This window comes from Phodopus roborovskii, unplaced genomic scaffold (genome assembly GCF_943737965.1).
Source record: "Phodopus roborovskii unplaced genomic scaffold, PHOROB, whole genome shotgun sequence".
NCBI lineage: Eukaryota > Metazoa > Chordata > Mammalia > Rodentia > Cricetidae > Phodopus > Phodopus roborovskii.
In genome coordinates this window covers 9,897,295-9,923,424 of record NW_026126576.1, presented here as the reverse complement: position 1 = coordinate 9,923,424, position 26,130 = coordinate 9,897,295, and the positions used below count along the sequence as shown (strand labels likewise).

The following is a 26,130-nucleotide window of genomic DNA, read 5'->3' as shown; positions in this document are numbered from 1 at the left end:
TGTAAATGGGAGGTAATCCCAAAAGACGTCCAACTGTCAGTCAAAACTAATGTCTTATTTCAAGAGGACTAGAAGATACCCTCAACATTGACTCAGAGAGACCTTTAGAAGGCAAAGGAATAAACATGTGTCAAGCACTTTGCTGGAAGTTATAAAGAAATCCAGTGTTACAGACCTAACATACAACCTTGATATAGTCATGTGAGATGCTACCATTGACACTATTTAGATCACTTTGCTTATATAATAATGATCACTATAGTGGGTTGGATTACAGGTTTGCAAAGTACTCTGTGATATTTGATGCCTTTCATCCCTTTCATTAACTCAGGAGCTTTGAAAAGGAAAAAACAACTAATGAATACAAATTCTTAAACCTTAAACAGAGTAACCATTGATATTCAATCCAGTGCCTTCCCAACTTCTCTCACTCTAAGATGAAGTTCTTTTCTTACATAGAAGGTTGATTACTTCTCCAAATTTTTAATAAGATGGCATTTAAATGTTGCTGTTCTTACTCACCAAAGACACACTGGTATCTTAATTATTCCACACATAAAAAGTATGTCCTTCAAAATATAGTGGAAAAAGTCATATCTACAAGAAGTGAGTGTGGAGTAGTAGTCAGAGAAGCATGCTTACAAATATTTGCTCATCCCTGAATACAGTGGGGTAAATGAATGGAGCAGTCTGATCTAGAAATATTCCTTGGACAGTTCTTGGTTTTAATAAGGATTTGATGAACATTTTGTGACTGAACACATGAATCCTGCTTTCAATTCAAAAAACCCCAGATTATAAAGAATTTATCTGACTGGCCGCAGTGAGACATCATGTTCCAATAACATCAAACTTCTCCAACTCCAGGCACTTTATCCTTCCTCTATATGAAGTGTCCAAAGCTGAAGCATAACATACTGGCTACTGACCCTGATTAGTTAAGATTACTTTTCTCTTTATGAATCACTTGTTGGGGAAGAAGAAAAGAAGATACACAGGGAGCTGCTGGTTATAGAAACAACTGGCTGAGTTACTCTATTTCATTCTTTCATATGATCATGGTTAAATTCTAAATGCATGAGGGGACCCTGGCAAATGGCAGAAAGGCCACTTGAGCTTTGTAAAGAGAACACTAATTACTATACAAGGCATCTTTGCTGTTTAATCCTTCAGTGAATCCCAACCATAATTGACCTTAACCACTGAATATTTAACAAGAAACATGTTTTGCCTTAATAAGCCATTGTTGACATACAAAGGAAGGGTTGTACAGATTGTTCTCCCTTTATCCTAGAATTTCAGCATTTCCACATACATTGTTTTGGAGAGCTATAATTATGTTTCTATGAGAAAAGCTAATTGCTCTATACATGTACATGTAATTAGAGGTAACCCCATGCTAATGTCAAGAGGATACTTGGCATTAAAAACAAGTTCTTCCCAAGGTCATGGAGCAGATTATCCTGATCTGAAACATTCTTTCCTGGAGAAAAGCTTGTTAAGAATCAGAAAGTACATGAATCTTACAAGGCTCAGAAAATAAACAAACATCTAAGACTCAGGAAGTTCCTGAAACTCGATACATCTATATGACCCTTCCTCATAGTCATATGAGTAGGAAGACTTCTGAGAAAAAGTGACTAACGTCAAATGATATCAGGAGCTCTCAAGATAAGGCTTTTTCTTAGTTGTCATTCACGTGAGGTAGGTTTTTTACTGACATATTTGCCTTTAAGACATGTAAGTAAACACTCACCCTTACTTCTATAACTCACCCCAATCAGTTTAATGTTTTACTAATCTAGACTTGGGAGGGGGCATAGTTTCTTTGGTCTGTCATTAGCACCCTGTCTCCGGTAAGTAGAAATTTGTTAACATTTCCAAGAAAAATTACATATGGATGGAGAGACGGCTCAGCATTTAAGATCACTTGTCTGCCCCCCCCCCCGTGGACCTGGGTTTAATTTTCAGCACCACAGGGCAGCTAACATCCATCTGAAATTCCACCTCCAAGGGATCTGAAGCCCTTTTCTAGCATCCTTAGGTACCAAGAAGACATGTGTTACACAGACACACACTCAGGCAAAATACTCCATAAACATGAAAACAAATCTAAAATAAAATTAAAAAGGAAAACTCAGACAATAGCCAGTAAATTGGCTATTTCAAAAACAAACAAAAATAACAGAAGACAAACACACAATAAACAAAAAGCACCCAAACTTTAAGATAGGAAAAGACTAGATAATAGGTCCTGAGGAAACATAATCTAGCAAGGACACCTTCCAATAAGAAAAGATGTATAAAGGTCAGCAAGGCAGATTCCATAATCACAGATCCAGCAAACTCAACTATCTCCGAGGATCCAAGTTTTTTAATACAGACAATGAGAAGACCATGTATCCTCTAATAAGTTATAAGTAAAATTTAAATATAAACTAACATGTCCAAAGTCACAAAGTAGGCATTACAAAGTAATTTACCAAGACAAAATTAAATTAATTCACACTTCTCCAAGGAGAGTTTAAATCAAATATACAGAACTAAATTTTTTTGCTTAAGTTATTTTTCTAAAACACTCTCGTAGTGGCTAGTGGCTGTGAAGTTCTCAGAATTCTGAGGGAGGACTTTAGCAACCAGAAAGCAGCTATTAGAAGAAAGACATCTGGTCTGGAATTTTATAATTAGAGGGAAAGTACCGAAGTTGAAATCCATGTTACATAAGGGAAACCACATAAACTCTCTTATTTTCTACTTCTTCATCAATAAAATGGTGGCAATTTAAACGGGGATATAGGATAATAGTCAGTTTATGCAAAAACCATTGCACTGTCTGGGGAGTTGTAGAGATTTGGATTGTTATCTTGTCTGTCACAAGCTTAATAATTATACAAATAAAGTTATCTGTTTTATTTGATTCATTCACTATAGCATAACAATAAATGGGTTTCATGAGGCTGTTTTCAGACATATTTAACATTATATTCCCTCTTTATTATTGCATTCTTTGAGGACTTTCATATTCTCCCAGCTCTCTTTTAAAAATAGATTGAGTGGAGTTTAAGAAGTATCTCGGCTGGTAAATATCTTGTGTGGCATGGGGGAGGACCCATGTTCAGTCTCCAGCACTACATACTACAGGTGCAGTAAAGTACACCTGTAATCCTAGCACTCATGAGGTGCTAGCAGAATCAGAAGTTCAAGAATGACATCTACAACAGCACAAGTTCAAGGCCAGCCTCGGATACATGAACCCTATCCTCAAAAAAAAAAAAAAAAAAAAAAAAAGTATTCAGCTAACATGCTCTCTGATTTATTTGTGAATAAGTTAATTTCTTTAATTTTTCTATATTTGTGACTTAAATGCCTTGGTAATTTTATTGGAGATACAATCAACTCTAAGCACACACAGCAGCATCTCCTACTACTTGAATGTGGCTCTCTGTTCTACACTCAACCCCTAATGCAAAATGTCACAGGATTAAGTAAGTTACTTTCAGGAAGTTTTGATAAGTGTACTGGTTAATGTTTTTGTTTGTCTACTTGATATCAGCTGAAGTCATCAGGAAAGATAAAATTAAGTTAAGAAATCGGCCACCATTAAATTGGTTTGTGGGCATTTTTTTGGTTGATGGTAGATATAGGAGATCCCAGCCATTGGGGTTGGTATCACCTCTGGGAAGGCGGTACTGGCATATAGAAGCAAAGCAGTCTGAGCAAAACAGTATTCCATGTCCATCTATGACCTCTGTGTTCCTGCCCTTAATTGGATTCTAATTGGGATATATGAAAAAAAAATAAACCTTTTTTCCCAAGTTGTTTTTTGTCATGATCTTTACTAGTCTGTTATAAAACAAACTGGGACAATAAGCAAATGTCTTTGAAATATTCTAGAGTGTATTTAGTCATTCCAAAGTATCTGGATTTCACTGTGAAATGGCCATTCCCTTCCCTCACATCTAGCTCCTGCATACCTGGCTTCCATAACCATGATGGACTTTATCTTGGACCTGTGGTCCAAAATACATCCTACCCTCTTTAAGTTTTCTCTCTGTCTATCTCTCCTCCCCTCTGCCACCCCCCATGTCTCAATTGGCTGTGTGTATGTGATTTACACACACCTGTGTGTATATACTTGCTGAGACCAGAAGAGGAAATCAGGTGTCAACCTCCTTCTCTGTTCTTATTCCTTTTTACAGGATCTGTCACTGATCTTGAAACTAGGCTGGAAGTTTCCAAGTCCCAATGATGCTCTCCTCTCTCCTATCTCCCACAGCATGGGTGTCACAGGAGTGCACAGCCATACACAGCTTTATATGGGCTCTAGAATCTAAACTCAGATCTTCATGTGTATGCAGCAAAGTCTTTTACCTATTCATCTGTCTATTCACTTCCCCTCATGTTGCCTTTGTCAGTCATTTTATTACCAAAATAAGGCAAGTAACTAATACAGAAAATTGGTACCTGATGTGCTCTCATAAAACTGATCATGTAGCATTTAGGTTTTTGGGGAAAGTTTTGCTGGAGGAATGTAGAAGATTTGGAACTTTAGATTATAAAAGTCATTAGATATCAGTTCTAACTTGTCATAGAATCTTGTTTAGTTTATTTTAGGGATAAATTTTAGTATATCACTTGACTCCACAATTTCCATGAACTCTAATCGGGAAGCTATAAATTGTACTAAGTGTTAGAATTCATTTTCCAATTGAGTAAAGGGCAAATCAAAGCTAAGGAGGAGATGGTGATGATGAATAATGAGTGAGAAAAAGAAAGAGGTTGATGGAATAGTAAGTTGTAATAATCTTGTCATTATAATAACAATATGATGCCACAACTACTCTCCATGTTCCACGAAGAGACCAAACCTAAATTATCTAAAGGAATGTAAAAGGAAATTATGACATTTATAAGAAAATGGATGAAACTAGAAATCATTATGTTAAGAAAAAGAATACAGAATTAGAAAGACATGCTTTCTGCTGTCTGTGGAATATAGACTTCTCTCTCTCTCTGTCTGTCTCTGTATGTGTGTGTGTATGTGTGTGTGTGTGTACATGCATGCATGAGTGTGTGTTGCTGTGTCATGAAAGCAGAAAGAGACTACACGAAATGAGGAAGAGGATTTAAGGGAAGAAAGAGGAATGCATGAGAAGAATAGTGGATGTACGTGTCTAGAAATCAGAAGTGGAACCTGTATTTGTGCAGAGAGAAGAGCAAGGAAGAAACAGGGGAGAGAGCAAGGTGGGGTAATTAAGAACAAAGTAAGATAACGTTATCCATAAAGCTGTGCTATTATAGTAAAACCCACTTCCTTGAAGGAGGACCAAAAAGTAATTTAAATTAAAAAAGAAGAATACCAAAGACATGGTGCTAACAACTCTAACACCATCAATTCAGCATCTGTTTTTTTTTTTTTCATAAGCACCTCATTGTGAAGACTAGGAGAAAAGTCTCAGCTGGAGAATGGGTGAAATAACAATGTTCAACTGAATGCTCAACTCTCAAACAGGAGATCCTACAGCTGATAAATTAACTTAGTTTTCTTCATAGCAAGTATCACTACCTGAAATATTGTGTTTGTGTTTGTGTATAGGTTCAGGGCCATCAGGAGGACTGGAAGAAACATAATCCAATAACAGCACAATATCAAAGCAGGCAGAAAAAAAATAGTGAAACCAAATAGCACCAACATTTCATGTCACATTTCTATACTTAGAAGATATGAAAATTCTGAGGCCAGAAAAGGTCAGGGTGGGACCTCAGAAGACGGCTAAGCAGAAAGTGACCAAATGTTTCTGGTAATGCTTCTGCTCCAGCACTCCGTTAGGGACAACATACAACCTTGGCATTCAAAAGTAAAGAACACCATTGTTAAACTACTCAGCAGACAATACAGATTTCCCTGAAGAACCAAAACCTATTTTTATCAGAGCAAAACATTAATCCATTGGGTTATATAAAATGCTATCAACATTCCAAAAAAAAAAGTAAAGCCAAGCAAATAAAACAAAATAAACTCGTATGTGCTGCAATGAGCAAAAAACAAAACAAAACAAAACATTATCCCACTCAGTTTGATTTCCTCTGGGACTTCCATGCAATATTTATACTTACTCAAACTTGACAGATTTCTTTTGATAAGTTTTCACTCACTAATTGCTCTGGAAGTGACAGACAGTTTCTGTCCCATTGGCAATTTGTAACAACTGAGCAAATAGATATTTGGAATGCAATGTATTAAATGGATTGTGAAATTTCTGAAGCTCAACAGAAAAGACTGAGACTAGTTATAATGTGGTACTAATTAAGGCAGAAGGATCTAGCAATGGCTTTCTGACTTGGAGCATCCACAGTGACTAGAAATTAACTCAAGTCTTCATTCTCTCAATTGGTCTCTTATTCATGTCTGTGGAACAAGAATACAGGACGCTTGGCTATTGTATTTTTTTAAAATAATAAACTAAGCAAGTTATATTTCAGGTGCAGGTGTTCACTGAGTGAAGCTACTCAGCATGAATGTATTCTCCCGATGGACACTCTTAACTTTTCCTGACCCCAGTTTCTTCCCAGAGTCATATGCTTATGGTGTTGACAGCTATTCCAACAGTGGAAAATGTGTCATGTTTTAAAAGATGCCTTTCTTGAATTCTCAGCTTTTAATTTTTGATCTTTTCCACTTTATGGATCTAGAAAATAAACTCAGGAGAGAGATTCATGCATGGAGCATATTTGATATACAGCATGGACAGAGACATAGTGTGAACACACAGTATGAGAGGGTGAGCTTTGTTAGGTGCATGCATGCTATTATTTTTTTATGTTGGGATTATAATGAGTCTATTTTCCTTATCTAGATGTTGAAGAGTAGAATTGCATGATCGCATGATCCATTCATCTCTTCCAACATTAAGATTCCATAATTTCTACATAAACATCAACAAATCTGACAGCTCATTTGTCAGGGAAATAAAGTGAGAAAAGAACCTCATTAAGAACTGTACAGGTAGTTATTGTGAAGTCTGAAAATGGTGCCAGTGGGCTAGAGAGGTGGCTCAGCAGTTAGTAATGTGCCCTGCTTTTCCAGTGGACCCAAATTCAGTTCCCAGCACCCATAGTAAATGATATATATGTATATGTATATGTATATGTATATGTATATGTATATGTATATGTATATGTATATGTATATGTTATATATAACTGTATAATTCTATATATAATTCTATAATTCTATATAAATATTATATATAACTGTATAATTCTACCTCCAGCAGATTTGATGTCCTTGTCTGGTTTCTGTAGGCACAAATGTACACATATGCATGTAAACACACACACACACACACACACACACACACACACACACACAAACACTGCTTAGTTTGTTGAATCTGGGTTGTAAGCTACTAGGATTAGTCAAGAGGCCCTTTAACAGCATGGGTATCCTTAGTTGTCATCAGTTTTATCAATTCCTGACCTATTTTTTGTAGTGTTTGTATGGATGAATTTGAACTGAGACATGGTACTATGGTATTAAGCATGAAAGACGTATTTGAAGCAAATACACAATGGTTCACTGGTTGGTCAAATAGTTGGCGAGTTTCAGACATGTATAAAAAGTTGTACTCTAGGCACATGAATGGACAGCAGTGCTAGCAAATGGTTGGCAGTGGTAAAGATTGGAGTTGGGTCCATTTAGTGGTTTTCCTGAATAGAAGGCATAACTAGAGGGGAATATACTTGGTTTGGCTATCAAAAGACATGGGTTGAGTCTGAGCTTCAGTGCTTATCAGGTGCTAAGTATTTTCTATTCTTGTTTTTTCATCTGAAAACTAAGATAATAAAAGGAATAGGTAACACAAATTAAAAAAAGACAGAGACAGATATTGGGGTTCAAGCTGAAGATCAGAGAAGCAAAGAATCCAGGCCACCAGAGAGCTCTCACCTCTACCAAGGCTGAGGCAAACCTGTCCTCAATGTGGCTAGAGACTAATTGCCAGAGACTTAATACTGAATACTTCACGATACCCTGAGCTCTTCTGTCTTATATACCTTTCTAGTGCTGGGATTAAAGGTCTGAGCTCTGTTTCTCTTTTAGACTGATTCACTGTCATGTAGACTTGGGTGGCCTTGAACTCACAGAGATCCATCTTCCTCTGTCTCCTGAGTTATGGGTTTAATGGTGTGTGTCACCTTTGCCTAGCTTTTCATTCTGATTCCTAGGCAAGCTTTATTAGACCATAAACAATATATCATCACAGGAATATCTGTCTACCTCAACAATGACTCTCACTAGTCACCGGACACAATGATGTAAACCTTTGAGATTATGGTTGTCATATCTTTCCCTTCTTCCTAATAAAATGCCATTTAAATGGGATGTTATGTTGCTTATCTTTTTCTGAATTTGGGAAAAACAAAATATTATAATCCATGAGATCTCTAAAAATCCACAACTTCCCCTCCCAGCAAAAGAGAACTGGGTCTGAAACCCCATGGGCTAATTAGCCCTGATGATCAGACATGCTATACATCTATCACGAGAGTCCAATGAGTGTGTTGTAGGAGGAATTTGTAAGGTATCCCCAAAGAATGCTCTAGTTGACATCTAACTATATTGAGACACAGAAAGATGAATTTAAAGTAGGATGTATCCTGTGCTCCAATGAATAATATTTGAGGAAACATGGATATAGAGGAGATTGTAGTGGAGATGGAATTTACAGATGTCAAAAGAGGATCAATGTTAAACTTTTATTAATTAGATGATAGATTAATGAGTACTTAAGTCCTATAATGACATTGATAACCCTTTATAGAAAAGGTCAATGAAACCTTGGCTGTCACTGACAAGACACCTTATTACGAATGTTCTGTGATATAGATAATTTGCTAAGACCGTTCTACGCATGGGCAGGGTCCAGACACTGTTGTCATCAAATATCAGTGTGGTATACAGCAGGGAAGGCATGACAAACAACATGTCTCTTACACTATAAGGAGCTGCTTTTATACCCAAGGCTGACATTTATATTTGATTCTGTCAGACACAGACTCAGAATCCTTCTCAATATAGTGCTATAGGCAATTACCTCCAAACAAGTTATGGTGGTACAAAAATCCCAAATGGCTTATCATCTTTATAGTATAAGCTAACCATCACTTCATTGTCACACAGTCCAGATGCCATTAATGAAAAATTCCATACAAAACAATGTTTTATGCATAAAATTATTTAAATATTATATGGCATTACCTTGGGGTAATTTGAATATGTTCAATGTGAATTACAAGTGGATTTTATATTGGAAGTTAGCATCTAATCCAGTTGGCATTTCTTTGTGTGTGTGTGTGAGTGCAAATAATCGAAAATTTTCAGACTCTAACTTTTTCTTGTTCCAAGCATTTTGGATAAAGGTCATCCAACCAGCAGTGACTGTGGAGGAATGAAGTGGCAAGGCAGAGATTAGATTAGTGCTAAATCTCACATAACCTTGTGGCAGCATTTCTAAAATTAAGCCTCTGACTAAGGGGCTTCTGCTTTTATTCCATGATATTTTTAGTACATGCGACTTACTCACTGAGATGTGGCAATGGAGGTGTTGGAAGGCAGATGCCAAAAGTGCCATTTTCTAATGCACAAGAGTCCTTGAATATTGCTCTGAATATAGCTTAAAATTTCCTCAATTTTATATATTACTTATTTTCTTGTCACTATTTTGTTCAGAAAATTGAACATTTTTCTTGGGGGTTAGGATTTTCTTTAGAAATTTGTGAGTGGAGTTAAAGAATTTAACTTGAAGAGTAATTTAACATATTGATATGGGTGTATGATGAAATGGAGTATGATGCTCACATGAATTGTAAAGACAAATGGAAAGGTTTCAACTAAATCTTATACTTAGAACTGATTGCCTTTGGATATACTTCTAGGCTCCTGGGGTAGATTCTGACTCTTTTTTGCTTTTACAAATGTATCCATAAAAAAAGCACAAGAAATAATTTTTGATCTCCAGCAAAAAAAGCTCTGCATCCCACAAACAAAGTGTGTGTGTGTGTGTGTGTGTGTGTGTGTGTGTGTGTGTGTGTGTGTCTGTGTAACAGAAAATTGTCTCCTGTCTTCACATAATTCAGCTTTTGAGTGGAGGCTAGAAATAGATGGACAAGTATGTGTCTTCTATGATTTCTAATGTTTTGAAACCAATAAAAATAACACAGATGTCTAGACAGTGGGCTATCCTGGTAATGTTAATTATGTGCTTAGATATCAGTCTTTGGGAGCATCCAAAGGGAGAAACAAAGTGTCTGTTACCCCCAAATGCTCAAATCCAAGTGAGTACCTGAACTATTGGAGAGGCTTAAAAAACAAAATAACAAAAAACAGAAGATGAACAGGCAATGTTAATATATATATATATATATATATATATATATATATGTATGCTTGCTTCTGTGGGTATGGAATATGTGTGTGTGTGTGTGTGTGTGTGTGTGAAGGTAAGGTTCAAATTTGTGTAGAAACTAGGTATGAAGATTCTTCAGAAAGCTAAAAATAGATCAACTACATGGTCTATCTACATAAGTAGCCAAAGGATTGAGGATCTTACCCTAGAGATACCCATTTATCATTCTCTATTCATAATAGTTAGAAAGTAGAAACAGCCTAGATGTCAATCAGTTGGTGAAGTGATAATTAAAATATGGTACATTTACATAATGGAATATTATTTAAGTGTTTAAAATATGAAATTCATAGGTAAATGGAAGGAGCTGAAGCAATCATTGTGAGTGTGGTCACCCAGCCCTGGAAAGACAAACATTGCATGTTTTCTCTCATTTGTGGATGTTAGCTTTGAATCTCAGATATTTACTTTTCATCTGGAACATCCACAGAGGTCATGAAATTACTATATGGCCATGAGGAAGTGATTTCAGGACGAGAGACAGAACACACTGGTACAAAGTGGTAAAAGGAATAGAGGAAGAAGTATTAAATTAGGGTAGGGATACGGAGAGTAGGGTAGAGTAGAAAGTGTGGGGAAGGATAAATAACACTAAAGATATTTTGAAAAAGTCATATAGAAACTCAGTACTTAGAAACTTCCATATATATTTATTATCAAAGCACATTACATATTATTATATAAAATATATGTATAAATATAAATTCTAGTAATTGAAATTCAAGATCTCATGTGATGTGGATGCTGAGACTCTAAGGACTACACATAGATTGACTCCTGACATTAAAGATTTGAAGACATGACCTTTCATCCATCCAGGGATGCCAGTGGCAGAGGTGAGTCCCTGTGAGGATCTGGTTTAAAGTCCCCAATTTACCAGTTGATTCCATTTCTTAGTTGTCATTTCTAAGGACTCCCAGGCAACTGAGTGTTCAACAGATGCTTTAGGGTATAGAAACAAAGAGAAATCAATGGAACTGATCATTTAGTAAATTGACCCTTCAGCATGTAGGTGGTATTAGAAAATACAGAAGTAGATTATGTGACCCTTTAGATGGGGTAAAAGCAGGGTTGGTACTAGAGCCATAATTATCCAATATTAGAGATTTGCTTGATTGTAATGAGGAATGATCCACTTTGTTCCATGTGGTCCATGCAGTGAACTTGATTCAGTTTTAAAAGATTTTTATGAATGGATAGAAACATTGCTCATGGGAGATAAAAGAAAATGTTATTTTAAGATATTTGATAAAGGGAAGTATTAAAGATAGCCTTCTCTTTTATATAAACACACACACACACACACACACACACACACACACACACACACACAGGTGAAATTCATTATAGCAGCATCTTGAACCATGAAGGTAGTTGGTGTTTAGAAGTAGGAATTTCTTGAAGTATGGATGCCCTTTGGTAGTCAAGTATAAATACTTGGGGTATCATACAAACTACATACTAGTATAGAGATGCCTATCAAAGTCAGAAGCAATACCACTCTTTATCAGGTGATGGAAACCAGAAGAAACAATTTGATAAACCTCTTTTGGCTCAACAATTCAGAGTATTTCACTGCCTATGGAAGTCTCTATAGGATATACCTGGGTTCTTTCTGCTTTGGTAAAGGTAGCATCAACAAGTCACCAAGTCCAGTGATTTGAGTTCATAAAATTGTTTGTTCATTTCTCTACCTTATCACTCCATGGCATTGGTTATTTGTGCCTTTTATTTTTCTCATTGCTTTGTTTCTGTTCAGAGTCTTGGGTTCATCATGGAGAAAGGCATGATGTCAGGTACACTAAGCAGCTGGTCACACTGCCTCCACTCACAAGAACAGAGACATGAATGGCAGTGCTCAGCTCTCTCTCTTTCTCTCTCTCTTATTCAGTCCAGGACTGCCCACAGTTAAGGTAGATCTTCTCATGTCAGTTTAGAAATTCCCTAGGAAATGTGCCCAGAGGTCTCTAAACTCTTGGTGATTACAATCACTCCATTTTGCGAAATTCTATTTTTCTGCTACAAAAAGTGATATCTCCCAACAACAAGATTACTGCTGCCTTTTAATTGTTGCCAGAAAGCAACTAAAACATTATTTCATATATTAAAATGTTGGTTTACCTGTATTGGTATCTCCATCTCCCCCCCCCTTAACCTCTTTTTTTTCTTTTGTTTTTACCTGATGACAGTTTCTTCTGTAAATATCTGAATGATGGCCATTGACCATCTAAGAATGAGTCATCAGTAACTAGTAAATATAAAACTGAAGTTTTCGGAGAGGCTGAAGTAAGCTTCCACATCATAACTCAGGAGTCTAAAGGACAATAGTAATGCCCCCTCTTGGGTTAGCAGATGACACCAGTGATATTGTTAGATCTCAGCTACCTAAAGGTGGCAGCCAACTTTAGCTATCCATGTGAAGAGGAGACAACACTGTTTCTCATGGCTGAGATTCCCCTAAATAAGATTACTTATAAAAGGACACCAGAAAAATCACAGCCTGTCAATTCTTTACATTTTCTTTACACCCAGTAAGAGCTTGGATTTGAATCCAGGTTCTTGTACATACTAGAAAAGGAATCTGCTACTGAGCTACATCCTTGACTTCTTAAAGACTCTTATAACCATGATGTCATTTGTAATCTCTACCAATTTTTAGAAATGGGTAAAATAGGAGACAGGCAGAGCTATAGGAAAGTGAGGTGAGTTTACAAAGAACCAGTGGGATAAAATCTGGGATTAAGACAGACATCTCTTGAAAGAAGAAAACATTTTTTTTTCCTATGTCAGAAGCAATTGCAACTGCAATCTTAAGCTACACCCAGCCATGACATGGTGATATGAGGTGACTCTAATGACTGATGTGTCAGGCCCTTTGTTGAAGGGGTATGTTATATGGACCAGGAAGATCCTTCATAGTAGAACTGATGCTCAGGAGATGTTTGGGATTTCAAAGGACCAGGTGACCTGATAAATACTGAATATCAGGACACATGTATTACTTACATTCTCAGAACTTAAAGACATGACCTAAGATAGGTTATACTAGAACAATGTATAGGAACATATGTGTTTTGTTGCAGCATGATGGCAATATGTCTTGTTACTTTAAGCTTAGTAATTTCTGAGGAGAAAGGGAATTATGCAACTTGGAACTAAAAATGATACTTAGAAATGATGAATGATTTGGACTAAATATGGAAATGTCAATTAAACTATAATTATTTACATTTTAAAGGCTCCAAGCAGTAATATGACTAACTGAGCAAGCTTTCAAGCAATAATAACCAACTCCCACACAAGTCACTAACACACTGCCTTTTCACAAGATTATTAAAATTTCACACCCTCCTCAATTAAAGATGTGATCTAAAATTCAGATAACTGATGTTCAAATTCTGAGCATTTATAAATTAACCCTTAGTCAAATTTTTCAAAATCTCTCTCTCTCTCTCTCTCTCTCTCTCGCTCTCTCTCTCTCTCTCTCTGCTGTGTGTGTGTGTGTGTGTGTGTGTGTGTACTAGAGATCAAATACAGAGTTTTATTTACTCTCAGCCATGCTAGATGTGTGCTCTACTATTGAGTTACAACCCAGTTCAATTTTCTCTTACTTAACAGGCTTCAGTTGGTTGCCATGGCAACAAGTGTTCATTCTTCTAAGGTCAGTAAGAGGGATGAAGATGAGTTATGAGATTAAACAATCATTACTTCATTGACCAGAGCAGTTATTGGCCTAGTAAGAACCATATGACAAAATAAACCCATTCTGAGATGTTCAAAATCTAACTGGATTATAAAGGGACCTTTAATCCTTCTGATTTTAATATTTAGGCCATGAGGGAGTACTTTCATGCCTAATGTACTCTGAGGAACAAGTGAAAACCTCAGTTGATAGCTAAAGGAAGAAACAGACATAAGTTAGGCTATTAAAGGAAATTAACTTAAAGGAAACATTATTTTTCATTTATTCCAATACATTCATTCACAGAAGGTGTTTAAGTGTCTCCCAAATCTTAAGCTTTGGTTCCCTGTTATCAAAGGATTTTTGTCAATACAAATCTAAGATACCATTTCTTAGAGATGTCACATCTTCCCTCACATAGTTAATGCTAACATTTTACTCTTATTTATCTAGGTCTGCACAAGATGTCTTTAGTAAGTCCTTGTGCCCTAACCTGATATCTACCTACTCCATTTAGAAGCATTCATTTCAAGATGGCCTCTCAGAAATGGTGGATTACTACCAATGACCGTTCTATTTCTCCAAGGTTTGAAAGAGAAAAATGTCAACAGAGAAGAAAAAAATTAGGTGAATATAATATCTAATAATTACAGCTTTTTATCTGACATATAACCAAAATCTTGTTTTGGTTTTGTTCTTTACAATTATTATCTTTACCTCACTCTAATACTTATCCTGGGATTTGAAGTTATGTACAGCTGGCCCTGTAACCTTGCTTTGCTATAACACTAAGGGGAAAGGTACTTTCTACCCAGGGTTCAGTTTTTTTCTTTTGATAAACATGAGTAATATTTATTGCATAACAAGTTAGGTGAAGTACTGAAAACAGAAGGCTAATTATAATTACCCCAGTATCCAGGACATATTATTATTCAATAAACACTAAGGTTTATTATGATCAGTGACAAGAAAAATGATGACTAGAATCATTTGATGAACTACACACCCATTTCAGTACACTTCAAAAATCAATTCCAAATCACATATTTATATTAACAGACCAGGATGGGATGTAAACTTGACAAAGCCACATACAACACTGATAAGTCATGTAAATACTTCATTTTTCTGCATGTATTTTCACTTATGTTAATTAATCTGATTCATCTATGACTCATCAAAACATGAAGGTGGGGAACAGAAAGAAAAAGCAAAGTGTCAAATGTAACCTTAATCAGCAAGTCAGAAAGTTAAGCCTCCTAACCATCTGTACAATGTCTACTTTACTAATCCAATCCTGTAGCAAAATCATAAAATTACTATGCTCTCTCACCATCTAGAAATTTATATATGAAATAAGTTGGGGATGCAAAGATCAATGGAGTGTGTTATGTAACTAAAAATGGATGCATTAGGTACTTAACTAGGTGAATTTATACTCATTCAATACATTACAGATTATAGTTGTAAACCACCATAGAAGAAAAAAAATCTGTCCAACACTTTCCTTTGTCAGAAGTTGGGTGAATAGCTAGAGAATAATCAAATACCTTTTCCTTCCCTCCCTCCCTCCCCTTCTCCCTCCCTCTACCTCTCCCTCCCTCCCTCCCTCCCTCCCTCCCTCCCTCCCTCCCTCTTCCTCCCTCCCTCCTTCCCTCCCTCCCTCCTTTCCTCTCTCTTCCTCACTCCTCTTAGTACATGATCATAGCAGTCCTGAAGCCCATTACACTAGATTTTTGCCAGCTTCACGTTTTCACTGTATGGGAAAAGGCAGTAGGGGAGGAGACTTGTTCCATCGGACTCGGCAATCTTCTTCAGATCACTTCATCTCTCTAAGCATCAATTTTCAATTTTCTTACATGTGAGGAAGAGATAACAATCCCTTACTTCATAGGCTTGATGGCCAAATGAGACCATACATGGGAAAACAATTTGTAAACAATACAATACCAAGCCTTGGTGAGAAATCATTATGGGGCAGGGACTGCAGATAGATTTGGACTTGCCTGCAGAGCTCTGCCTAATTGGTATTGGCTGCCTGAATGCTGGCTCGAGTTTTAAAGGATGTGCTAGAATTTAGAAGGAAAAGGAGCTGTAATTGATCTGCGATGACGGACAAGGGCGCAAGAGTACCACCACGCGTGTAAAGAATATTTAGGGCACTGCCCGCGTAAGTGAGTAGTGGCTAGAATAGTAAAAAGTGTGCCCTGAGAGGGAAGACAGGCTCAGGATTATGCGCACAATTTCTCATTCCCCTGCTCCTGTAAAACTCTATAAAGGGGTGATTACTTTAACAAATTCAGTGAGTTGTCACGAAACCAGAATTAAATAATCTAGGTAATAGAATTTAGAAAACTAAAAAGTAGCATGCAGTAGAGATAGATGAAGATTATTAGGGAATTAAAAAGAGATCACACACACAGCCATTTCTAACTACTAGAAAATAATTCTTCTATGTGGATGACAAGAAAGACTAATTATTCTTCTACATTGGGGCAAAACAATACAAACCCATTGTTCCTAACTGCATGTTAGTAAAGATATTTTTCCCACTTTCGATTTCTAGCTCTTTATCTGTCACTTTAAATTGGCTGTTTGACAGATGTTCAATAATTGACACAGCTTATCTTTGCCTCTCAGGCGTCTTTCCTACACAATTGCCAGCATTTTCTGTTGCCATAGCAACTGTAAACATTAATGATTATTTCAACATGCTATGGGGATTTAAACACATTCTTAAAAGTTCCCTCAGGAATGAAAAAAAATATATCTATCTCTGGCACGATGGAAACTATCGTATGATTTAAATTCCCTAGTTATTATACTTATCATGGATAAACACATAAATCTATTTTTGTAGTTTTACATAAATAATAATTTTCCTTCTTTTCTGATGAGTCAAAGACATTTTTGAGAAGTGAGAAATTATTTTTTCTCCAGTGTAAAAGGGAATGATTCATATAGATAAACAATAAATAAGCAAAAGGGAGGGTAGATGCATTGTGAATGCAACTACCCCATGTATACGTTACTCAACATTACTTCACACAATCCGGGTGTGAACTCAAGTCGCTCCATCTTAAGGCCCAAACATGGCAAGAGTCCCTATGAGGACATCTCTCTGCCCCATGTGCATTGTCTTTAGCTCTGGCAAGCAAAGTCTAGAAGGGGCACTACTGCCATTATTTTGAAGTAAGTATTCCTCTAACTGGGGGTAAAGACTGAAAATAAATGGAATGTACATAGCATTTTCTACAGATATTTCAAGCTGATGGCTTGATCTAGAAAATTACTGCATTCTGTCGCCCATGTTACTAAATAAAGTTTAAATACGTAATTGCTAACATTAAAAGGGAAAGACTCATGCCAGGCACGGTGGTGCATAACTTTTACCCTAGCACTAAAACTGGCAGAGCCAGTCAGATCTCTATGAGTTTGAGAACAGCCAGGTCAACATGGTGAGTTCTAGGCTGGCTAGGAGTGCATAATGAGGCCTCCCTCAGTCCCTCCCTCCCTCCCTCTCTCTCTCCCCTCCTCTCTCACTTTCTCCCTCTCTCTCTCTCTCTCTCTCTCTCTCTCTCTCTCTCTCTCACACACACACACACACACACACCAAAATAAAAACCAAACACCCTAAACAAACCTCATGTAAAAGTCCCCTATTTATAGCTTTTATTTACAACAGTAAGTACCATTAGGAAGTAAGTACTGAGCCCAAGTTTCTTCAAGAAAACAAGTGGGTTGAGATGATCAGTGGCTGGATTGTTTAGATGGAAGTGTGGATCTCTACCTACCTATATTACTTGATCAGATGGATTACCTTTCATTTAACATATGTGTATATAAAACCAAGCTCAACTTCCAACAGTTTCAATTGTTTTGTGTCCCTTGATGCTGAGTCAAGTATGTGTATATTGAGGGGGTAGCAGATGTCTATGCTTACCTGTGATAAACAAAACACTAGGTAAAACTCCTTCCTGTACCCATCTGAGACTGCTGAACTCCAGAATCTAATCACTAATGAGGGGGAATTTTAAAAAGCAGGAGTCCAGAAGAGGCCACTAAAATCTTATCTTCCTCTGTGTTTCAGGTTTTCCCCTTCTAAAAACAAACAACAAAACAAAACAACAAAAAAGCGTGGCAGCACACACATAAACTTTACCATTTCAACTCTTTTATAACTATTGTTAAGTGGTTTTAAATGCACACATACCCTTGTCCTGCCATGAGCATTATCTATTTCAGGAACAACTCCATAACCCAAGACTGAAGTCCTGTATCCATTGAGTGCATTTCAAAATTGCTCATTTAACAAATATTAAATATGTTCCTAATATATACCATATTAAAGGTACCAGAACACAGGAAGAAACATACACTTTAGTGGAAATGTTGTAGGAAAATCAGGTCCTGAGACTCCTGCTCATGAATCCAATATAGTAGATCCTATAGAGGAGGAAACAGTTCTTTTGTCTTGAAATAAGATTCTAGAGATGGGATATGGGATACAACTACTCCATAACAATCACATATTGACTGGAAATCATTTAGTTTTAGATCCTGTTTCTTTCTCTATAGCCACAACTGGTAGGCTTATCCCAATTTTTCTAACAGGAACTATGTCTCTCCAACCCTCAGAGGCAGTATTAATATTTCAGATCAGCATTTTCTATCTGGAGCTGGCTTTTATGACCTTCGTTTATTAGAACTGGTTTAAAGTTAGGCATATCAATCAAACTGGCATGTGGAAAAACAGTTTTAAAGCTTCTGTTAAAATTGCTGGGGAAAGGGTAGGTAGTTTTTTTATTGTTGTTGTTTTGTTTTTATTTTTTGTTGTTGTTGTTTTGCTGGGTTACTAGGCAGTAAGTATAAGCCTAGGGAAACAAAGGTGGGGTATCAACAGATTCTAAACTCTGACAACTTCATACACCAAATCTAGCTGTGTTGGTGGAGATTTTCTGCCAATGTATCCCCATGTTTTTAAGAAACCTTCTTTGATGTGGAATTTAACATTACCATACGCAAGTTTCCTAGTTAACAGAACTATTAGACAACAGTCACAGTATTGAAGACTATCGTAGAATCTTAAAAAGAGGCTCCTAGTGTTTTCTACCTTTTTAAGTATTTAAAGCAAAATCCTTCCCTTGTGCACCATGAATCCCAAACACATCCATAGCCCTCTGCTTTCATCACTCTCCAGTTGATTTCTACTCAGTTCCTTTCTGATTAAAAATCATGTTATCAGAAAGCCCCACTAAGGTTTAAGATGTAACCCCTCACCTGCTGATGTGGAACACATCTGTGTGACCTTTAACAGTCACTTTAACTCTCTGGGTTTTGGGGGTAGTCAGGTCCATCCTGGTCAGAACTGCAGGGTAGGAATGTTAATCAGGTTGGCATTCCTTCTATAGCAGGTTCCTTCTGGTGTAGGATAATCAAGATTGAACAGTGAAATGGAAGAGTAAAGGATATTTTTACTTTTATAATATATATATATATGTATTTATATATTCATATATATATATAAATTATATATATTGGGTAGTAGGTTACTAGTATACAACGAGTTTGCACAGAATAGACAATTGGCTGTACATCTCCAAAAGCCTGATTATCCTTTAAAGGAGGGTGTGCGATTGCATCTGGGCCAGGGCTAAGGGCTGGAGAGTTATTTTCAGCCAGCTTCAAAAGCACAAAACAATTACCACCTGACAGGTCAATGTTAGCTGCAAGGGACAAGATACCTATAATTTTAGCATTTCCCCAGCCCTTCACATCACAAATTGCTGGCTGAACATTGATTAGCTGACCCTCTTTGATGATACCTGACACTGGGTGCACTTGCTTTGCTTGCGGTAGGAGTATGCACTTTTTTTCCCCTCTACATAAGCTTCTTAACTGAGACATGATGAGCAAAGGGGTGATCTCAGCCCTCAGTTGAAATGGCTTGTGGATAATCATATGCAGCCTCTACTAACCTCTAAGGGCAGGGTGCCAAGGTCAGTTTAGCTCTTACAAGAAACTGGCAAGTCCATATTTTTCTTTATTTTGCAACGTTTACCCTTTCTTCCCTAACTATGGTGAAGAGTTGAGAAGATAATAAAATGATTTAGTGCAGAGAACTACAGCCATATTCTTAGATCAGAGGACAGCAATGGAGTGAACATAAAACAAGGTATCAATGTAGCAGTTTAGAAACATGTGCTCTGGAATCCTGACATAGTGGAAGGTGTAAGTAGTGGCCATTTCATAAACAATGCAAACAAATACCTGTGGGAGATAATGAGTTGTGGGAGAAAGAACTTGTGCATATTTCTATATTATGAGACTTGCCCAAATTTTAGTGCTGTAAATCTCCAAAGGCATTTCTTAAATCAATTTAATCAATAAAATCTCCTTTAGACTGGCTAGATGGCTCAGTGGTGAAAGGTGTCAGCCCCCCCAATGCCTGACAACCTGAGTTTTGATTCTTCAGAGTGGAAGGAGAAAGGTTGACTCATGAAAGTTGTCCTCAGACCCACATATGCATGCTATGACACATGTGTAAACACGTATATATTGATATAATAAATAAAAAGTTTGTAGCCCCTTTTAACAAAAACATGCTGACAAACTATCCCAAAGAAATAGCAATTGATGACTAGATTCACAGAAAAGGACATGTTTGTTGTCAGAATGATTGAGATGTGATGAACTAAACATCACTACCTTCCCAATATGCTGAGATTTATTTTGAGAAATCTGTGTGATAGAAGATCCAAATGAAAAGTGTAGAAGAAGTCTGAAGAGGCACTGTAGCATGAGTGCTAAGAGCATAAGCCTCAACTAAAGCAGATTTAAATTCTAAAAACAGCTCTGTTCTCCGTCATCTGCTCTAAGTCTCACATGGAAAAGGGGGATAATAATTGGATTTTTCTCCCAGTGTTGTCCTGTGGATTTTACTTCCTTTGCTCTTCTCAGTACGTCTGCAATGAGATCACAATTCTTGGTTTCTAAAGCTGTTTTCAGAAATGTAAAGACCAAGCTGTTAAAATGGCTCAGCAGGAAAGGGAGCTCGATGCCAAGTCTGATGGCCAGAGTTCAACCCCAAGGACCCATATGGGAGAAGGAAAGTATTGACTCCTGCCGAGTGTCTTCTGACCGCCACACACATATCGTGGCAGCATCAGTAAGCTGTGTCCCTCCACACAAGCAAATGAGTATAAAAGTGTAGAATCTGATTATATATTTTTAGGGCTTGGAAGTTTGCTGGTGAATTGAAAAACTTGGTTAGCTGGGGGAAGCCAAAAAGAAATGTCTCATTAACATCTGAGATATGAAATCAACTCAGCTCCTTGTTGATGTCTCATCATTTGTATATTATTGCTAACCTTATATAAGTTTACTTTATATATACATACATATATGTGTGTGTGTGTTTAATATTTAGACAAATGTATTTCACCAATATTTTGATATAGTACACATGTGTTTCTTATCATTTACTTATTTGTTAAGTTTCATAACTCATTGGGTTTGCCATTTTCAAATAATCTCTATTCAATTTGTGCCATCCATTCTTGGTTTCACTTCCCTTAAAAGTGATGTATAAAATGATATACAGATAGAATCATGTTGAAGTATGATTTATAATTGTTTTTACTTAAAATATTTATCTTGCTCAATGCTCACTTATTTCTTAATTATTTTTGATCTGTTTTCTTGAGACTTCTTCAAGGATTTTGCATATCTTTTTGTGGAAATGGTAATCCTTCAAAACTATTACTTTATATAGTATTTAATTTCCTTAATTAGAAGAAAAGCTGGCATAAATGGTTTTGATAGAAAGAATGTCTGATTCTGGACAGCATACAATTTCCTTGTCCAGCAAAGGAGGGGTTCAAACTCACTTGTGAGCAGGCAATCAGCTATGAATGTTCAGCTGTGGGGTGCCTCTACTTACCCAGAATGTCAGTAAATGGAAGGTGGGTTGAGGGACCTTCTTCATGCCTTTAAAAATAACCACATTCTTCTGTCCTGTCTTACAAATACTTTCACTCATTAGATGCAATTCTCACTGAAAGTCTGCACAGGCTTCTGCAAGGGCATTCAGAGCTGAGTTGCAACTGGAGTTACTTCCATTAAGAGATACTAATGGTATGCTTTATAGGTATGATAGCTGATCAAGAAATGGCAGAGACAGGAAAGTAGGTTGTTCCTTTCCTTAAGTAGCTTGAGATACATATTTGATACTAGAAATAAGAAAAGTAACAAATGCATATCCTTAGCCAATAGTGGAACTAGCATTTCTAAAACTCAGACAGCATTACCAGACACAGTCCTTTGCCAGCCTGCAGCAAATATTTTTTTACTGACTTGACTTCTTAGCTCTACAGCCGAATATAGCCATGGTGACTTTAGTATAAAATGTTGTAATTACAACCATGAAATGTCTCACTCTGAATAAACACAATTCTCAAATAGGAGCCTTCTGTCATGTAGTGCTAAACACTAGTAAGAAAACAAAAGCAACAAGGAGAATGAAAAGCACTGTTTTAGAAACTGCAGGGAAGAGGTGAAAATGAGCAGAGATCTGAAATGAAAAGTTGCAAGCTTTGGAGACTGAGAGGGGGTTGTTTTCAAAACAAGAGAACAGGCCCAAGGCCACACCTCCAGCAGAGACAAGCTGGAATCTCTGCACTGTGTGTGAACATACCCATGCGCTGGAAAACTGAGTCAAAGGCAGAGTCTACTCAAAAGTCACCTCAAAACACTATTAATTCCTGTTTATGTATAGGCACCATGTGTGAAGGTGTCCTTGGCAGCCAGAAGAGGGTGTCAGAATCTCCTGGAACTAGAGTTGCAGGCTTATGAAAGTGCTGGGAATTGAACAGGGGGTCTACAAAAAGCAGTAATGTTATATAAAGTTATCTCTTGAGCTCCCAGAGGTAACTTTGGCCCACCTTCTGTGGCAATGGTATTAAGAGCAAATGAGTTGGCTTGAAAGCCATTTGAGTTAGCATCATCTCCTTTAGTGTCTTTGGAAATTTGGTTGGACAGTTGGATAACTGTCAATCATTTATAGCTTTGAAAAGACCTGGGCTGTCTATTTGTCTGCCTTATCTATCTGTCTGTCTGTCTGTCTGTCTGTCTGTCTGTCTGTCTGTTTGTCTATCTATATATCTATCTATCTATCTATCATCTATCTATCTATCATCTATCTATCTATCTATCTATCTATCTATCTATCTATCTATCTATCTGCTGGCTCTGCATGTAAACACAGAAGAGTAGAAGGAAGCCAAGCAGTCTCCTTGTCATTGAACATAGAAGAATCTCGTTTGCAGGCAAAACAATAGTGTCTTTATTCTATTATTCTTTACTATTTTTACTTAAGATTGCAAATACTTGACATTGAAAAAATTTACAGTTTTTTTGAAGATGAAGCAAGTATAACCTGGAGGATTGTACAGAGATAAAAGAAGAATTAAAAAGGAAAAAGAATGACTGGGACTTACCGCCAACTGGAGGTACAGTCTCACACTCACCATTAGGGACAAAACCATTATGGGATAACTTTTTGGGTTGGTATTTGGGACTCCTATGGGGTAGAATGCTATCTCTGTGAGCAGGTAAAGATGTTATGGTAAAAATGAACATTAGTAGCTGGCATCTGGTGAAAAGTAACTACACTCATTACTCTGAGGGCAGTGATACTTGCCACTGGCCTTTTCCTGTCAACTCTAGAATGTAAGTCTATACAAATGATCCAAGAAATTTTCTTGAGATGTGCATTTTGCAAGTTAGGAATTTCCAAAGATACCAAACATGAATTTGAATTTGGTGTTCAAGTGTTTCTGAGACAACACATGGAAAAACCGAATTTTAAACAATGTTCTTGTATTACTTTTGGGACTACCTAGGGCTCCTAGAGCACACACATCTGGTCTATTCTGTTGTCAGGTGCTATCTTGATGTTTGGTGAATAAGATGCCAAGTGTGACACAGGGTAATCAAATTCATTAGGTGAGCTAGTTGAGCTGAAGACAGACCCTTGGGTACATGATGACAATTTGATATTCCCCTTTGATAAAGTATGCTAACGAGGTCTTCTGACTCCCTCATTCTCTATCATCTCACATCTGCCTTGCTTTGGTTCAGCCTCAGTGTGGTCTCTGAAATCTTTAGAGGCCCATCCTGGATTCTGATTTCCTATGGCAAACTTCACAAGGGACATGTCAAAATAAACAGCAAACTGCAGTGTTTATGAGCTTTGGAGATTTAAACATGTGTATATAGAGTGTTATCTATTATTTTGATCAACTTTCCTTCCCTTTCTCTTTCCCCTTTCTTTTTCCCCCTCTCCTGTTTTGTTTTGCTTTTTAGTTGAACCAAAGGGAAACACATTACAGTACAATTTCAACCTTTCTCTTCTAGCCCCAAATCTTCCCTTATTTTTACCTGTATCTAATATAAATTGATAGTAAACAATTCTTCCTGAGTCACAGAAGTACTTTTGATTCACTTCACAGAATTTTTTTCAACCATTAATTAGAAAACAGATGTTAACAACATAGTTGTCACATCGTAGGACAATTTCTTCACAGTAACAATGCTTTCAAAATAATTGGGTTCACTCTTGGATCCCATATAAGAATTAGAAAAACACTTATTAAATAAAAATTTAGGATATGTGTGGCACTGTGTGTGAGGATACATATATATGTATGTATGTATGTATGTATGTATGTATGTATGTATATAAACTGTCACCAACTAGGTCACAAATGTCATTAATCCAACACTCACTCATAACTTAGCATTTCTAGGAACATCATTTGAGAGAATAACATTCCTGGTTTAGATTTTATGAACCCCCTATGAGTTACAGATGCCAGATGCCTTTTCTCTAGCTGTCTCTCAGATGACAGGCCCAGTGGCACATAAAAGGAGAAGCATGGGTGTTTGGGGTGGGGGATTCATGGCTCACAGAGAACGGCCCATTATTAATGGAGGACATCTCAAAGTAGTTAATGTACAATGTCAGACTTTCCAACTTGCGCACAGTCCCCTTGGGAAGCAGTGCTGACAGATGTTTTGAAGGCAGAACTACAAGTAGAGCAGATAGTCAGCAGGGGATCATTAATTTATTTCAAGATCTGGGACTCCTGGGTGATTAAGAGGTAACAGCTTACATGAGCCACACATGCATAAATTACATATCTCAGGATCAACACCCAAATGGCTTCATTTTTTTTTTCTTGCACAACATAGGATCTCAAAGGCAAATGCAAACACATCCTATCAGCCTACTGACAAACTCTCAAAACTTTACTGTTTCTCCTGTCTACAAAAACAACAATGCTTCTGTTCGTTTGCATTATGATAATCTACTTATATTGTGAATATCAGTTTCTATTGGAATGGAATGTGATGGGCTATATATGAAGCAGGGTGACCATAACTCTGTTTAAAGACACTTGTGTGCAGCAAAGAAATCTTTAAAACTAGGATTAGGGAGGATTAATTTTAGTCCTAGCTATTTCGCTCCTTTAACAAGCCTGCTCATTGTCATTCTGGCCATTTCAGTATGGCCACATGAGAGCTTATGTACTTTAAGCTCTCTACTCTGAGGTCCAAATTGGGGAGGTTACATGGGGTACTTAACGGTGTAGTGTCTTCTGTTAGGCTTCTTCAGCAAAGCCTTTCTTGGTTGGAAAACTGACAGAACAGCCCACTATAGAAGCAGAGCCCTGACGCTCTGCATTTAATTGACACTTGATTCTTCACTGTTCATGTGCTCTCTGCAATGTTGGTACAAGTTGAGAAAACTTGCATTAATTGCCTTTTCTGCTCTTCAGGACTACTGCTGGGTACATTAAGTGTGGTTGGAACTTGAAAGTTGTCCAGTGGAAAGCAAATGTGGAATGCTATCTACTGTAAACTCAAACACTACATCAGAAGATACCTGCTTGCAGCCTTTGGATCAACTGACTGTCCTAG

The 26,130-nt window shown here is 37.1% G+C and overlaps 1 protein-coding gene across 2 annotated transcripts in view; it reads right to left on the bottom strand.

Moving 5' to 3' along the window:
* Positions 1–26,130, bottom strand: part of Cntn4 (contactin 4) — a 729,371-nt gene that overhangs the window by 205,931 nt on the left and 497,310 nt on the right. The window lies entirely within an intron of this gene.